Source organism: Canis lupus, chromosome 1 (assembly GCF_011100685.1).
Source record: "Canis lupus familiaris isolate Mischka breed German Shepherd chromosome 1, alternate assembly UU_Cfam_GSD_1.0, whole genome shotgun sequence".
NCBI lineage: Eukaryota > Metazoa > Chordata > Mammalia > Carnivora > Canidae > Canis > Canis lupus.
This window is the reverse complement of record NC_049222.1, coordinates 65559296-65576664: the sequence shown is the minus strand read 5'-3', so window position 1 is coordinate 65576664 and position 17369 is coordinate 65559296. Positions and strand designations below refer to the sequence as shown.

Here is a 17369-nt window from a genome sequence, read left to right as displayed (position 1 = left end):
TTCAGATGATAAATATACTCCACATGCAATCCAATGTTGAGAGAAAAGAACCCAAGTTCATCTAAAAGGAAAGACAATAAAAAGTACACAAAACTACCTTCTCAAACTCATTACACTCCACTAATATTGCACAACAAATCTGATTTCCTATGGTAAAAAGTAGTGTTTGAAGAAATATAATTTACTCTCAGGTTGTTAAGATCTTGAAGATTTTTATTTATATCAACTGATACTCACCTAATCATAACGTGTATTCTTGCGTTTTACTGTTAGCTATAAAAATCATGTTCATGTTTACTCACATCTTCTCTAATTGAAAAACATTTTGGAGCACCTGGGTGGCTCAGTCAGTTGAGCATCTACCTATTGTTTTCGGCTCAGGTCATGATCTCAGAGTCATGAGATCCTGCCCCAAATTGGGCTCTGTGCTCGGTGGGGAGTCTGCTTGAGATTCTCTCTCTCCCTCTGTTCTCTTGTTCTCTCTTTCTCTCTCTCTCAAATAAATAAAACTTAAAAAAAAAAGTTTTTTACTCTTTGTCTACTCACACAGGAGAAGAAAAGAGTGTCAACACTTCAGTGCCCTCTAGAAATCTTGCTCAAGCAATTCTGAGGCATGTGGATGAAACTGAGTCATAGAAATTTTTTGTTGTTGCTAATTTCTCAATGGAAGGGTCATTCTTCATTGGATATTGAGGCTCAATGGGCAAAATTTGTTTCAGAGGTGCTCAGCTTCCCTGAGATGATGAGATTAAACTGTAGGTCATTACTGACCTGAAAAGCTTTTTGCCTTCACAACTCTCTAGGGACACTGTCTATGTGTACTCTCTATAAAACGTGTAGTGTCTTTCTGAAATTCTCTCCAGGAGCGTCTTTAGAACCCGACCTCTAGGGAAATGCCAGACAGATGGGCAATCCTACTGTATGTGTCATAAGTCCGCTAGGGTCATCCCTCTACTCAGCAAGACAAATGTGATGATCCTGGAGGGCAGAGGATATATAACACAGTGAGATCCTGTGCCGCAGAAGCTCCTCATCTCCCTGCAACGCAGCAGAAGGAACTTTGAAGGAAAGAGCAGGCAGGCCTTGTGGGAACAGAAAAGGAAGGCCCCTGAAGGCCCAAGTTTATAGGTCCACCATCAACCTCTCAAGGAGTTTAGAGCTCACTCTTTTGTATATCCTTCTTATTTTTTGAACTTGCTCTTATCCTTTACAATAAGGAAGACATTGGCAATAAGCACTCAGACATTTAACTGCAAAATAAAGATTTAATATATGATCAAAGTTAGCATCCTGTCTAAAGCATATTGGCACTTAGGAGGAATAACGAAAAAACTGCAAGAGGATAACATAGTTTTCTAAGTGAAGTTTGGTGGCTCTCAAAAATCTTGTACATTCTCAATTTTCATCCGAACTTAATTATTTTGTGGGTTCAATTTCTGTTTCCAGCAAAACACAACTTCCTAGTACTGCGGAAGAAAAGACTTATAAAATGGGCTTCGTGGAGCTCAAATAGCTCTTAAAAACAATATCTTGATGAGTTAAGTGTAAATGAGCCAAAACATATGGATTAAATGTCCCTTTAAATACACATGGCTTTAAAAATTAAGGGAAAAAAGGTTTTGGCAAAATGTGTTTCAGATTTGGTTGAAAGAAAACATTTGAAAGGAATAGTTTAAGGGACTGAACTAACCCAAAACATACCTGAGCTCTTCCAACCTCGTATAGAGCAACCAATTCTAAAACATATGGATTTTATACTATAATTCCCCTACCACACCCATCCTGAGTTCTGAGTTCTTAGTTTTCTTGCGATGTTGGAAGACATTAAAAACAGTCGTGGTGTCAGTACCGTGTTGAAGAGACCATAACCTACTACTGTGATCAGTTTCAGTCAAATAGATTGAATGGCTTATTGATCATCACTCCACAAAAATAAAAATAGTTTTCGTTTTAAACTCATAATATATATTTATCACTAGCAGCCCCTATCAGACAGTTAGACTACATTACAAAAAAACACTGAGATAAATATAAGACCTGGCCAGAATATGAAATGACAGGATATCCATGTTGTGACTCCCTACTTAACCCAAGTCAAGTAACAGACAAAAGGTCAACAGGAGAACACCAAAGCACAACCTGAACAATGTCAGATAATTTTGACCTGCTTGGAATATTTCAAAATGTACTTATTTGATGCAGATGACTAGAAGCAAAAGCAAATGGCCAACCCAGGACTGAGTCCAACAACTGACAGGTCCTAGGTCCTATGCCATCCATGCCTTATGTTTGTCTTCAAAGTCGCCCCCCCAAAACACACACAGATGGTAATGTTATCATTAAACTCTACAAGCAATGACATTTATTTCTAACATGTGATTGGGGTTAAAATTAATAAAAATTGTAGGTATCAAATAGATAAACCGTTAGCTTTATGAGTTTGTGAAATTATTTGTATTGCTATCCTGTTTTTTTCCACATGAACCATTAGGATTTACTCTCTTAACAATGTTCACATATCTCCTACAGCAGTGTTAACTACAGTCATCACATTGTACTTCACACTCCTAGTACTTATTCATCTTAACTGGAAGTTTGGACCTTTTGACCACCTTCCACCATTTCCCTCATCTCTCACCTGTGGTTACCACAAATCTGATTTCTTTACATATGATTCTGATTTTTTGTTTTGTTATTTTTATATTCCACATGTAAGTAAGATCACACAGTATTTGTCTTTCTCTGTCTGACTTGTTTTGTTTAATATAATGTCCTCAAAGTCTATCCGTGTTGTCAGAAGCAGGATTTTTATAGCTGAATAATATCCCACTATATAGATATAAGCATGGATATTACATTTTTTTTTCATTCATCTATCAATGGACACTTATGCTGTTTTCATGTCATAGGTTTTTGTCAATAATGCTGCTATAAATGGGGGCACAGGTAGGTATCTCTTCAACATAGATTTTTATTTCCATCAGATGCAATCCCAGAAGTAGAATACAATATGATACTGGACAATATGGTACTTCCATCAACTTTTTGAGAAACCACCATACTGCTTTCTGTAGTGGCTGTCCCAGGTTACATTCCTACCAACAGGCACTAGGGTTCCCTTTCCTCTCTACATCCTTATTAGCATTTGGGGCCACTCGTCAAGGACTGAGGTTCTACCTTCTACTCACGAGATCAAATCTACCTTCAGAAGGAAGGAAGGAAGGAAGGAAGGAAGGAAGGAAGGAAGGAAGGAAGGAAGGAAGGAAGGAAAGAGAGAGAGAGAGAGAGAGAAATGATCAATGAGTATTGAAAAACTTGTCATAAGAAGAGTTGTGAAATGCATCTATTTGCTAGAGAAACAATGTCTAAAGAAACAATCCAGATTGCTATCCTGCTAGGGGCCTAAAAGAAAAATCGAGAACCTCACACTGATGAGGTAGTGGGGTGGGTGGGAGGGGAGGTGAAAGCACTCTCAGGGAGACAGAAAGCCTCTCTAACATGTGACTGAAATGGACTGACAGGGCAATTGAAGAGATAAACGGTGGATGAAGGTCAGTCTGGCCTCATTCCTGTGCTCTAATTTCCTTTTAAAGGCGTGGTGGAACTACAGCTTTATGTGTTGAGTTGAGGATTTACATGAAATATACTTAGACATACTGCTTCTACACAAGGGAATTGATGCAAGTTCTTAAAATTCCTGCAGTTCTCTCCTTGGGGAGCAAACACTCTATAGCTAAATCCCATAATGCACCACCTTGCCAATACTGCTAAGCCCCAGATCAGTTATCTCCTCTGTGGACCGGGGTCTGTGGGCGTGGAAGTTTTAAACCTAAGAGTTATCCAGATTGTGACAAGGTCAAAATTTGCTGTAGCAGCAATTCTCTTGTCCAGGATAAAATAATTCCCTTATATTTTATGCCTGTCTGTTGTCTTCAGTCAAGGAAGCTATTATTATCCTTTCTGTGGTAGATTTTTAAAAATATATTCTGCTTTGTTTTTCCACAGACTTGAAATATTTTTAAAAAATGTCTTTGTCCATGCCTGCCAAAAGAAATAAACATAAATATCTATAAAGATCAATGTACACAGACTCGGCTCCAAGATACACCACTTCCCACTGCATGCTAAGTAACTACAGCAATTCTCCTGAAGGCTAATAGACAGTGACCGAAAGTGTTCAGATGATGTCTTTCAAATGTATTCATAGAGAATACTCTGGTGGTGGCTTCCTCTTGTGGAAGAACAAAGGTTCACATTTACCTCAGATTCGAGCATTGGTTCGGAGAGTCATTTGTCACTGCTAATGTTTTCCCATGGAGCTGGACTGCATGTGGGGAGAAAAATCCCTCTACCCCAGAGGAAATCTTGAGAGTTGGCTGCTGTGCGGTTTAGCAGGGAGGTTGTGGTAAATGTCGAGAACCACCATCTCATAATCATATGCTTGCAGCTTTCAATCATGACTCTGTCAAAAATTTAAAGTTGGAAAATTGTGAACCACTTTGGACAATCAGAGATGTTACTACAGGCTAACAATAATAAAACAAGCACAACGTACAAGGAGCCTCTGCATTTTACCCAAGACTTATTTGGCAGAAACAGCATCACATCCTCCTCTCTGAACACCCTGGAGTTCATACCCCAGAGTCCGAAGACCCAAGTCCAATTTCTGGCTTGGCTACCTGCTGGCGTGGTATTTAACCTCTCTGAAATTTAGTTGACCCTGAGATTAAAAAAAAAATCAAATAACAGCAATAAGGCATGAAGGGTATTACATATGCAAAAGGATTTTGTATGCAATGAGTTTCTTTGTGTCAGCAACATTTTCTAAGGCATACTGAACTCAGAAAGCCTAGAACATCAAATAAGAGTGCAAACTCCTTAAGACTCAAGACCCCACTGTTGTTTCCTTCATATCTTTCTCTCTCCTACCTTTATGAAATATATTTCCTCATATCCACAAAACTAGAACAGAATTTATCACAGATCAAAATGTTAAATAGATATAGTTAAGCTTCTAATCTATTGAACTGAAATGACCATGTCATTTTCAGTAATGTCCATGTAACATCATGCCCAAGCCAAAATAAAAGTTCTGGAAGATCAGAGCATTCTGATGCTGAGCCTTCCACTAGAATATTAGACTCCAAGATCCTTAGACATTATATCTGTGTGCCAGTTGTCTCTACATACTACTCATGAGTCCTATGAACATGGAAGCGGCAAGGTCTAAGTCTCTCCATGGTCTCAGGACATGGGACAATGAGGTCAGAACCCAAAGACAGGTTGAGACACACTGACCACTGTAGAGTACAAATTAAGGATAGCAACCTGGGACCAGAGTAAGTGAGTGATCAAGATGATCTGAATACAACTTTATATAATGCTCCTTTGAAAGAGGAATAAATAATAGATTTAAAACCAGCATTGGAAAGACTCCCTATGCCAGGCATTAGTTTGTAATTTTAACAACAGGGGATGGACTTACAGACATATTTTAGCAAAGTAGCAAAATAAAAGAGCTAACATTAAGTTGGTGCTGTTTCTGCATCAGACACTGTTTGAACACTTCACATGCATCAACCCATGGATCCTGATCACAGCATCAAGAAATGGGAATCCCCCATTTTATAAGTTAGGAAGCTGAGCCACTCAGATAAAGAACTTGTCTAAAGTTGCACACATCGTAAGGAGTAGAGGGAGAGGGTGCAATAGCAGAGATATGGGGAATCTCTCTATTTACTGTCAGAAGCTGCAAATCCAGTGAGTTTCACTTTCCTTGTTTTTACAGATGGAGACAAGAAAGACTCCGTGCTTGACCCAACACCACACTGCTAATTGGTGGGAGAGCTGGGACTAGATCCAGGTGTTCTCTGCTCGCTTACAATTCAGGTCTGAGCACTGGGAACTAGTGGCTCTAGACCACAGGAGAAGGCCATCCCCACTTAAAAACCAAGTCTAAACAAACCTGTCAAATGCACTTTCTTTTCTGTCGTTCTCCTCTACGCTCAGAGCCACCAGGTTTGTCATCTTCTCACATAATGGGAGTGACCTATAACTTCTAAAACAAGTTCATCGCAATCTCACAGGGGATATTTAACGAGGGCTGGCATATTAACTGCTAGACCAGACCTGTGGTAAATAAACAGAAGCAGCTCATGATAGAAATCATTTGAAACCGCAAACATCAATTGAGAATCACCTTATCCAGGAGAGGGCAATAGGTGTTGTGGGGATTACAACAACATACAAGATAGATTCCTTCTTGCCATCCATCGGGAAAAACAAATATGCTCACAAATAACCAATCTCCAGTCAAACACAGGAAGTGGTACAGGGACACAGATAAATGGAAAGAACTCAGACTGAGAAGAGTAAGTAAGGCTATGGGGAGAGAAATTAATAAAGCTGAGATTCAGCGCATATGAAAGAAATGAGACTGACTTACTCAATAATAGGTCCTCCTAACTGGAGTTTCCAGATTTACCATAGTCTGAAGCGTCAGTGATAATATAATATGTATATCCTTTCTCTACTAATTTGGAAGAAGCAAAGGAAAAAGGAAAAGAGATAAATACTTTTAACCCAGAAATTGGGGCTGGAGCTGACATCTGTTAAGTTCTTATCTTAATTGAGCCCAAGTGATTAATTTGTGGAAAAGCAGCCAGATTTATTTCAACAATATTCAATAGCGCTTGTTGATGAAAAAAGAGGTCTAATTTGCTGTATGAGTAAACAGAACATACCCACACATTAATATTTCCTTACCATTATAATAGAAATAAATCGATTCCTAGATTACCTAAAAACATGCACAGTATTGTGATTTCAGTTTTTGTAATGTGCTGGAATCTCCTGTCATGACAATTTCAAATATTCTAGAATCTCAGGATAAAAGGAAACCTTAAAGATCATCTGGTCAGATCATCCCATCAATGAGTCAATCTCTTCTACAACATCCCCACCAAGTGGTCATCCACTTTATGCTTGGTTGCCTAGAGGCCCAGAATTTTCTCCCTGAGCAGTATATTTCAGCTCTACACTATTCTTTTTTTTAAAAGAGCCCATCATGTCTTTCTGGGGTTCCTACACATTGAATCAACTCCAACCCCTTGGAGTCATCTGTTCTTTCTTCCACATGACAATTTGGTGATTCTGATGATAACTACATCCCTTGTCCTCTCTCAGCCACCCCCAAGGCTTCTCTTCTCCAAGCTTACTCTTTCCAGACTTCTCAACCCACTCTGAAGGTTCTCCTCTAGACAGCCTCTAGCTTTTCTACATCCCCCTGCTTTGGTGGGTACACAGGTTGAAACACAATGTTCAGAAGTGGACTGAACACTGCAAGGAAGAATGAGACCACCCATCAACCTCCTTCTTCTCTTACCACAATGCCCAAGAATCATATTTGCTTTCATTAGCCTCATGTCCCTTGAAGAATAGGAATAAAGGCACCATATAGTACCTAAAACACAAAGATTTATTATTCTTTTCATAAGCAGGTGAGGAAAATCAACCCTTATTCATGGGTTTCCATAGGTGGAAGCCAATTGTAAAATTCATTTCAAGTGCTCAAATCAATCTTAATATCTTATGAGTGTTCTGCTCAATATGATAACTAGCATAGGACTCTAGGGTTACAGGATGTCTGAAACCATTTTCTGATCTTAGGAGGGGTGGGCCTCAGCTGGGCTAGACCAGTCCAAGGTCTTCAGAGATGCAGAGTGGTTTTGTTGAACCACTAAAGTGATAGAAGTACTAAGACTGGAAGAATAATTCACCCTGGGGTCTTTAAGGGATTCCCACAGCCCAAATGCCATGGAGAGCAAATATGAAGACTGGTTTTGAAGGGAGAGCACAAGGTTGGATAAATGGAGTCATGAATTCAGAACTCTGTGGAGACTTAATGAAAATAAAAACAGGTCGGAAACAATTTGGAGAAGACTAAAGACCAGGGTAGTCGGGTACAAGGATATGGAAAAAAAAAAGGGGGGGGCTGGAAATCAGAAAGATGAGGGATTTCACAGATTTAAATACCTAAGAAGGACAAAAATCTGTTCAGAATCTGCAACCCAGACATTCACCAATACTGGTGAAACAAATATTGAAATACATTTAAAAATAGGAAGTATGGGGATCCCTGGGTGGCTCAGTGGTTTAGTGCCTGCCTTTGGCCCAGGGCGTGATCCTGGAGTCCCAGGATCAAGTCCCGCATTGGGCTCCCTGCATGGAGCCTGCTTCTCCTTCTGCCTGTGTCTCTGCCTCTCTCTGTGTGTGTCTATCATGAATAAATAAATAAAATCTTTTTTAAAAATAGGAAATATGTTAAAATACACATACAAACAAACACATTCATATTTAGGGATATCTTGTTAATAATAGAAAAGGAACATTATTCTCTGGGCAAAGAATTAGAATATTTTGTATCTTTGAAAGTCACAGATTAACTAAATATTCCTTAAAAATTATTTTAAAATAGGATTCCAATTTCCTAATCTCTAGAGCAAGTGAAAACCTCAAATGCACACGAGGCCAGACGAATAGCGTAAATGTGTAAATCAGCTGGCTCTACTACAACAGGAAGTGCTGGGCAAATGGCACAGATCATGCTCCATCTAAAGAAGTCAGCCCCTCCTGCTTGGAGAAACTGGCAAGCAGAAGCTCTGGCAATACTACGAAAATCTTGGTCTGGGCTTCAGGATGCCACTGAGGCTACTTATATTGACAAGAAATTCTCCTTTTCTGGTAATGTCTCCATCCGAGGGTGGATTTGGTCCGGCATGGTGACCAAAGTGAAAATGCAGAGGACCACGGTCATCTCCCATGACTACCTCTACTACATCCAAGTACAGCTGCTTCAAGAATGTGTCCGTGTTCCTGTTCCCCTGCTTCAAGGATGTCAGGATTGGTGAAACTGTCACAGTGGGTGCCAGCCCTTGAGCAGAACTGTGCACTTCAATGTGCTCAAGGTCACCAAGGCGGCACCAAAGAGCAATTCCAGATTCTCAGACTAGATATCTGCCCATGCCTCCAAACAAAATAAAGGTACTTTCCCAGTAGAAGAAGAAGGAGGAGGAGGAGGAGGAGGAGGAGGAGGAGGAGGAGAAGAAGAAGAGGAAGAAGAAGAAGAAGAAGAAGAAGAAGAAGAAGAAGAAGAAGAAGAAGAAGAAGAAGAAGAAGAAGAAGAAGAAGAGGAGGAGGAAGAAGAGCAAGAAGAAGAAGGAGGAGGAGGAGGAGGGAGGAGGAGGAGGAGGGAGGAGGAGGAGGAGAAGTAGTAGTAGTAGTAGTAGTAGTAGTAGTAGTAGTAGTAGTAGGCTAGTAGGCCCTTACTTCCATGCAGGAAGGTGGCCCAATGTTGTAGTGTCTTTGGATTTTTCATAAGGAATCAGAATGTGTGTACATGTGCATGCATGCACACTTATGCAGGTGTAATACGCATTAGAGAGAAAGAGGAGAGTGATCTTGATTTTTAAATATTGACAAGATTTTTTTTTTAAGTACTCCAACTGTACCAAAGATCCCAAGGCTTACAGAGGTTAAGTTACTACCCAATGTTTAAGCTGACAACCATGTGACTCCACCCTTAAACTGGATCACCACATTATAAACCCCAGTGGACAATGGAGGTAGCTGCTTGGTGGCCTCAACAATATTTACAAGGACAACACAGAAAGAAGTGCTTAGGGAACACTGCTGATAGATCTCCATATTGTAGTTTTACTTTTTTTTTTCATATTGTAGTTTTCTTGAGGAGAGGAAAAACATTTAGTTCCACACTGTTTCGCCAGTATTGGTCCAATACTTGGTCTGTAGTAGATCTTTGATAAAAAGCCACCGGGTGAATTAATATATGAAAGTCAACACAGAATAGAGAAAGCATTGGTAGAGGAGTCAGTTATCATTAAGTTATTCAGAGAGATATTTATAAACATGTTATCTAAAAACCTGAAGTAAATCATCTCTATCAAACATTCACAAACACACACACACACACACACACACACACAAAGACTAAGAACTTAGAATAAGAGAGAAAACATAAATAATTGGGGAAAACAATCATCTGGTTAAACATGGAATATTGAAACACATGTTCATCCCTACTCCCCTATTCCATCCTAAGATCCTTGTATCTGAGAGAGAAAGAATTAAATTAAGGGGCCCGAGCCCCCAAGGACAAGGTGAATCAAGCAGGATATGACGGTAGAGAGAAGTAAGCAATAAAATTCAGACACTGGAAAGTGAATGGGCAGATGGCCTAGCCAATAGGAAAAGGCCAAAACCTGGAGCCTACAGAGAAAGATTAAAAAGGAAACAAACTAACTAGGACACAGAGCCCTGGAAAAGCTCTGAATGGGGGCCAAGGTGTGACTCAAAAGAGGGCTGGTTGAAGATTAGCATAAGGTTCAGTTGGTTGACCCAGTCCATCTTCTACCTCATATAGTGCTGACTTCTCTCCAGTGGCAGAGGATGGGAGGTTAGTTCTGAAGAGGCTTGCAGCCCGAGGAAGAGGGTGAAGCATTATGGCAATAACGCTTTGTCACAACCAACCATGAAACCACAATGGTGTCCAACAATAACAACGGGTCGCTTATGAATGAGGGGTCAGCTGGAGTTGCTTGGGGGTTGGGAGTATGGTTGGCTGATCCGGGCTCCCTTCGGCTAGGGTGACTAGGTGACTCCACTCTGACCCATAAACCTCTCACTCCCAGCACGAGGGTTCAAAATGTTCTCAAGCCACTGACTATCATGAGAGAGGAAGCCAGACCATGTGAGGCTTTTGAAGTCCAAGTCTTGGACTTGACACACTGTCAGTTGTGTCATATCCTATTGCCCAAAATAAGTACCAAACCAGCCCAGATTCCACTGTGGGAGAAGAAGACTCTACACTGAGGTGAGAAAAACTGCCGAGTCGCATGACAAAGGCCTACAGAGAGATGTGAAGAACTGGCACTCTTACTGCAACTGGTCCCACTTCTCCTAAAAAAGAGGGCAGTTAAGTGGCAGTCGGAAGAGGGTGCAGTGAGACTCCCCCACTCCATGCCCACGTCCAGCCCGGAGAACACCAGCATCTGACCTCACACCTCCCCATGGTCTACAGTCCTCCCCAGAGAAACCGATGGACCCAGGGGAGAACTAAGATTCAGATATTTGGGGAACCCCATCCCATGAGAAATCCGACTTACCCCTTGTTAATCTGGGAGGTACAGTGATACCTTCCTCGCACCTCACTTTATAATAAACCACTTCGGTTAGCCAGACAGTTGAGGAAATCTAACACGAAAGGCAGAAACAAACAAACAAAAAGCCAAGAAAAAAGAAAGCAGGGAGCAGAGGAAATCTTAAAAACCTGTTAAATCATCTGAAAATCATAAACTATTATAGCTGAAATAGCTATTCAATCAAAGGATTAGAAGTTTAAGCTTAAAAAAAAGCCTCAAAGGAAGGACAAAAGAGATGGGACATAAGGAGAGAAAGAAAAAAATCGAACAGATCATAGAACCAGAAGAAAGTACACATTTCAATCGTTTCTTAATATCAGAAAATCTAATTATGGGATTATCCGCTCAGACACACCATTTCATTTCCACCGTCTTAAATACCCGTGTTGTGAGCAGAGGTAGAAATTCCATCAGAAAATAAAGACATTCCATTATCGGGAAGTTCCTGTGTTTATTTATATGGTTTCAGCGGCATCTGAAGGGGGAAAGAAATCTGTGGTGTCAGAGTTGAAGGACAAGACTTCTTAGGAAGAGCCATGGCTTCCCTCGTCTATCTGCGGGCCTGTCCACATCTGTCCCTGCTCACAGGACGCTCCTTATCTCATTTGGCGTCTGGCAAATTTTTTTTCAGCACACTGTGTTCCTTGGCTCGTGCTGTTAACAAATGCAAACCACTGTGAGGCACAAGTCTCCAACGTGTAAGCTCCCTTCCTCCCCACAGAGATGGCACCAGGTCTACAGTAGGAGCTTCACCTTGGTATTGGAATGCTTGGCTCAACATGGCCCTTGAAGAGCCCCGCCTTTTATTTATTTTTTTTAAAGATTGCATTTACTTATTCATGAGAGCCCCGCCTTTTAAATCAATTTATTAGGGGTCTCTAGCTTGGTTCAGCTGCCTACTACGTGCCAGGCACTGCTCTAAGTGCTTGGCAGACATAAGCTTATTTTCATAAGTGGCTCAAAGGAGCTCTATATGGCAGGTATTACTATTACTGTTATTATTAGCATCATTATCATTACCATCATTCCAAGTTACAGATAAGAACCTGTCTTGGAAACAGAGATTAGGTATGGCAGAGGCTCTTTAACCCACACGGTGTAGCTCTGGAGCCTGCTAAACTCTCCTGCTTTGAGTACATAAAAGATTCAGAGATTATATATTCTTACCAGATCAGCTTTTGCTGTAGAAATGTATTCAATAATCCAGCCCAGTAGTCCCTCAAATTTTTCAAAGGAGCCACTGTTTGGGGGACTGTGTTGCATGAAGAGATCAGTGATTTCAGAGCAATAGGCCAGAAATTAAGTAAATACTGCCCTGCGAAGTCTAGGGTGCTTGGCTCTGGCTTTCTCAGAGGGCATAAATTGTCCAGTACATGATGAATCTTCTGTCCTTATAAGCACAGAGATGGAAATCTGTGTGCCAGGCTCTATCTTAAGTGTTCTCATGCATCACTTTATAAAATCCTCACAACAACGTTGGGAGACAGCCATTAATTAATTCCACATATTAGAAAATGAGGAAACTGAGGTGTGAAGGAGAGAAATCATTTATCAAAAAAGTGTCAAGGTTAGGTTCAAGGGTTAGTGGCAATTCTCTCTAACACAAAAGCCCATGTGGTTCTTTCCAACTACTAAAGTTAAACCATGGTGGAGAGCCAGAGTAAATTAAACCAGGAGTAGTTTGTAGTTCTGTGTTCTATGTTTTCCATCTGCAGATAGTTTACTCTAGAAAGATAACCCCATTGAGAAGTTTTGAAATTTTTACTGTTACCTTTACTTGCAGTGATCTTTTTGAGCTAAATGATGGGAATCATACCTAAGTTGCATGAAGAAAAGGAAGCAGACTGTGGGCCAGCCAAATTAACAGCTAATTTATTTAAAAAAATAAACAAATAAGCTCAATTCTGCCCACATGGGCAAGAATGGGGGACAGAAGACATAGCAGCCCTTGTGCTTAAGAAATTGACAATCTAAAAAAAGAAAAAAGAAAAAAAAAAGAAATTGACAATCTAATAGAAAGTTGATGTAAAAAAAAAAAAAAATTCCATGTCTGTGTACCATGGAGGCTCAAAGGAGGGGGAGATCACACTCATTGAGGACAGCAACAGAGGCTTCCAGGAACTGCTTCCAGGAACTAATACGGGCCAAAAGAACATGAGAGGAGGTAAGTGTGAAATGCATTCCGGGTGGAGAAAAACCAGGAAAATGGTACCCAGACAGCAAGTCCAGATACTCTCTTCAGATATGTCGGATGAAACATGGAAAGCAAACCAAACTTGGGAAGAAGAGTTTGATGAGCCAGGTGTGTGTCCAGTGAGGAGATAAAATTGTTACCTGTGCCTTTGGGCTGAGAGGGACTCATACGAAGGCTTCCCCTGCCTCCTGCGTGAATCTGCCACTGTCCAATTCTAAGGAAAAGTTTTAGAACACATCTCCCTATGCTAAACTCCATCCAACTTGTTTTCGTCTCAGATTTGGACACAGCAAGCTACAATGCTATCCAAAATCAAACATCAAGGTGCCAAATGTCATCCTTCGTAGACATCTTTATGTAGAATTAAAGCCCTTGACCATAAAAGACCCATACATAAGGAAAAGTCTGACAGATCTTTAATTATCCACTGGGAAACTGCTAAACAGCAACAGTCAACCTCCTCAAAGGACACCCATATTTTAGGCTTATAACCTTCACCCAAACATTTGCTCTTGGACGAGATTTTTAATAATCCTTTTTTCTGTATCTAAATATAATAAATGACCACTGTGGAAAATTGGAAAATACATAAAGGACTACAGAAAAATAACCATTTACAGACAACCACTAAATAAGATTCTATTCTTCTATCTATACATATATATTTTGTATGCCTGAGATCATATTATTAGTTTATTAGTTTTATTAGTTTATCATGTATACTGTTTTAGTTACTTTTATAATAATGGATTAGTTACTTTTATAATAAATGGATTCCCATAGTATTAACTCTCCTATTAATAAACATTTAGGGATGCCTGGGTGGCTCAGTGGTTGAGCGTCTGCTTTTGGCCCAGGGCATGATCCTGGAAACCCGGGATCGAGTCCCGCGTCGGGCTCCCTGCATGGGGCCTGCTTCTCCCTCTGCCTGTGTCTCTGCCTCTCTCTCTGTCTCTCTCGTGAATAAATAAATATTTTTTAAAATAATAATAATAAACATTTAACTTGTTCCATTATTTGTACAATTATAAATAATGTCCCAGTGAACATCTTTGGATCCAAATTTGCTCATTGCTGATTATTGTTTTAGAATAAACACTGCAATTGAAGTTATCGGTTCTCTCTATATAAGTACTCTTTATCACCTTGATAAATCTTTCCAACTTGTTTTTCCAGAAAGATATTCTCCATTTGCACTCAGCTGGAGGCTCATGGGAACATTCCAAAAGCTAACACAGTGCATGGACACATTGAATCCCTACTCATAAATAGAACCAGGCTGACTCTCATTGGCACATTGGCACTTCATCTTCCATTATGTGCATGATTTTTCTCCTTTCAACACCCTTTTCCTGCCAGTTACCTAGTTTTCTCATCCTACCCTGTTTCTTTTGTCAAAGGAAAAAGGAATTTACAAAGTCAAACGCACCAAAGTCTTAGGACCTTTCCCAGAGCTATAGACATATTTTAAAGAGAATGGCCTGGAAAGATTTAACCCACAGGAGTGATATGCTATGAGTGAAAATGTAGGGGCTCAACAGGGAAAATATGTGGGACAAAGGGCTTAAGGTTTCTCAAATCACACCATGCAGGCAGCCATGAGCTTCTGAGGAAAAATGGTCCTGTTCTTATTGTAAAGGACAAGCCTCTAGTCAGGGTTTCATTTTGCAAAGGGCCCATGGTCACATGCTTATCTCGTGACTAATGGCCATGCTGAAAGTCTCATCAGAAAGGACTCCCTTGGGCTGGCCTTCATGGGGATCACACAACCAAGTGTAGGAAGTGAATAACATATATTTTGACCTAGGGATTTGGATCCAGAGCTCGGTGGAAATAAAGCAAAAGTCCATTTCTGTTAACTCGGCCCTTTGGGAAAGTGTATAAAAATCCCACCCACCTAAGAAAATGTTTATAAAGAGATGTGGCAATCTAAATAGCTGTCATTCTGCTTATTAATGAATAGTGATACATGTAATCTAGAAAGGGGAAAAGATGTCCCCACAGCGAGTGGCTGCTGAAATGTGATACCAAGGTCTTCCTGAGTTTTGTCTCACGTACAAAGTACCTTTCATAATTTTTCATTTGGCAATTTCTTAGTAGTCGAATTACGGAGAGGCTAAGGAAGGTTTTCAAACGCTCTTTAAAGAATTGAAAGAAAATAAGAAACAAAGTAAAAGACAATACGTGAGAGTCAAATTCCATTTCTGAGTCATGTTTTTGAAAGCTGGTCACTTCTTTAAGAAATGAGAAGAAAAGAAGTAAATTCTTCTACATCCTGAGGAATCAATACTTATTTTCTAAATGTAATTGCTTCCCTTGGCCTTTTACCCCAAACCTGCTAGCCACCAGCAAGACCACAGCACTCCTGTTTGTCTTTATTGTTCTGGAGGATTTTGTTGTTGTGGATCGCAGGTTGCGTTTTTTGTTTTTTTGTTTTTTTTTTTTTGTTTTAAATAAAGGATGTGCATTTTTTTTTCTACCAGGAACATTTAGAACTCTTAGAAGATAAGGTAGCAGCCCCCGAACTACTAGAAATTACTGAGGACTGACAGCCACTTAGAGTGTTATCATTTTCTGAGAGGGCCTGCTGCCGGTTCCGTGGGCACTATCTCCACAGTAGCAGGCACTTAGTCGTTCAATGTTATTTGAAGAGGTTGAAGAGGTGCTACAGCTGCTGCATCTCAGGGTTCTATTTTTAATTGGGATGAACTTAACTGGGGCCTGAATCTCTTCAAGAGAGAGACTCTCAGGAAACATTTATGGTAAATCTACTGACAGCAGCAGAATATAAAGATAACTCAATAATCAAATCTCTAAGAATAAAGCACTTTTCCAGAAAGTCAACCTGAACAGAAGAGTTGGGGAATTTCCAGGCCCTAGAGAGTTCATCTGTGAGATGGACACAATGCCTATGAAAACTCACATTTTGCATGATAGAATGGGAAAGTGAAGGTTCAGGGAAGCTAAGTGACATCCCCGTGGTCATAGAGCTAATAAGGGCTAGTGTTGTGACTAGAATCTACATTTCCTGAGTTAATTTTCAGTGATCTTTCTCCTATTCATCACTGCTTCATGGTGACATGCATTTTAAAGGGCTTTACTGTCATTGTTTCATTTTCCTAATCACATGATAGGATTACAGGTAGCCCATCCATAATCTTTTTTAAGTTAACGAATGGACCTCGGGTCCTACTGAATGCCAGGTGGTTGAAATGAAAATCACCTTTAGAGTTTCAACCTCTGCAAGTTCCTCGGGAGCAGAGAAATGTCTGCATAAATCATCACTGTATTTTGTGTGCCTCATAGAATGACGGGCATATACTCAGCACAAGAAAGCCAACTGGTGTGGCTTTTAATCATTCAGCAGATGGATAAATGAATGAACTAATGAATTCTATTTAGGCTACAGAACCAATATCTCATGCATATGCTAACTTAAACTTAGATTCTTTAGAATCACAGGATTCAGATCTAGATTTCTTCATGATCAGCATTTGCTTCCACCTTCACACTGAAGCTAAACTATGAGGAATATTTGCAAGCACTTCTCCCTACCATCCACCAGGGCAAAGTGGTACAGGAGACTTAGAATGATAAAATGCAGGTTTGGATCTTTCTTCTCCGCCCCCCCCCCCCCCGATATTTAGCCAACTCCTTGGGGAGTTATTTTAAAACTCAAATTACTGAGGAAAAATGCCTTTCATAACTCACATTATTTTTGAGCTTATTTACTAAAAAACAAACACAAATGTGTTGGAGCAAAGGATTGTCACCCTACCTTTGATGTGATCTGAAAAAGTACAATCATTACTGCTGATGAAAAAGGTGAATCAGATCAGGAACCTGTGCCACTGCCTCAACCACTCATGTAAAGCCAGCAACACAAAAATTTTTGATGAATTGAAATGTAATTGTCCCCAAATCAACCTAACCTCAAGTATGAGTCCTTAATTTGT

At 40.1% G+C, this 17369-nt stretch overlaps 1 long non-coding RNA gene and 1 pseudogene across 1 annotated transcript in view; one reads left to right on the top strand and one right to left on the bottom strand.

Moving 5' to 3' along the window:
- LOC111096229 overlaps window positions 1–4453 on the bottom strand; it is a 29413-nt gene extending 24960 nt beyond the window's left edge. Inside the window, exon 1 of the long non-coding RNA XR_005353884.1 lies at window positions 4261–4453. This is a non-coding gene — a long non-coding RNA (uncharacterized LOC111096229). The remainder of the gene's footprint in view (window positions 1–4260) is intronic.
- An 806-nt stretch (window positions 4454–5259) lies between these two features.
- LOC100682630 lies at window positions 5260–9011 on the top strand (annotated as a pseudogene).
- The last annotated feature ends 8358 nt before the right edge of the window (window positions 9012–17369 follow it).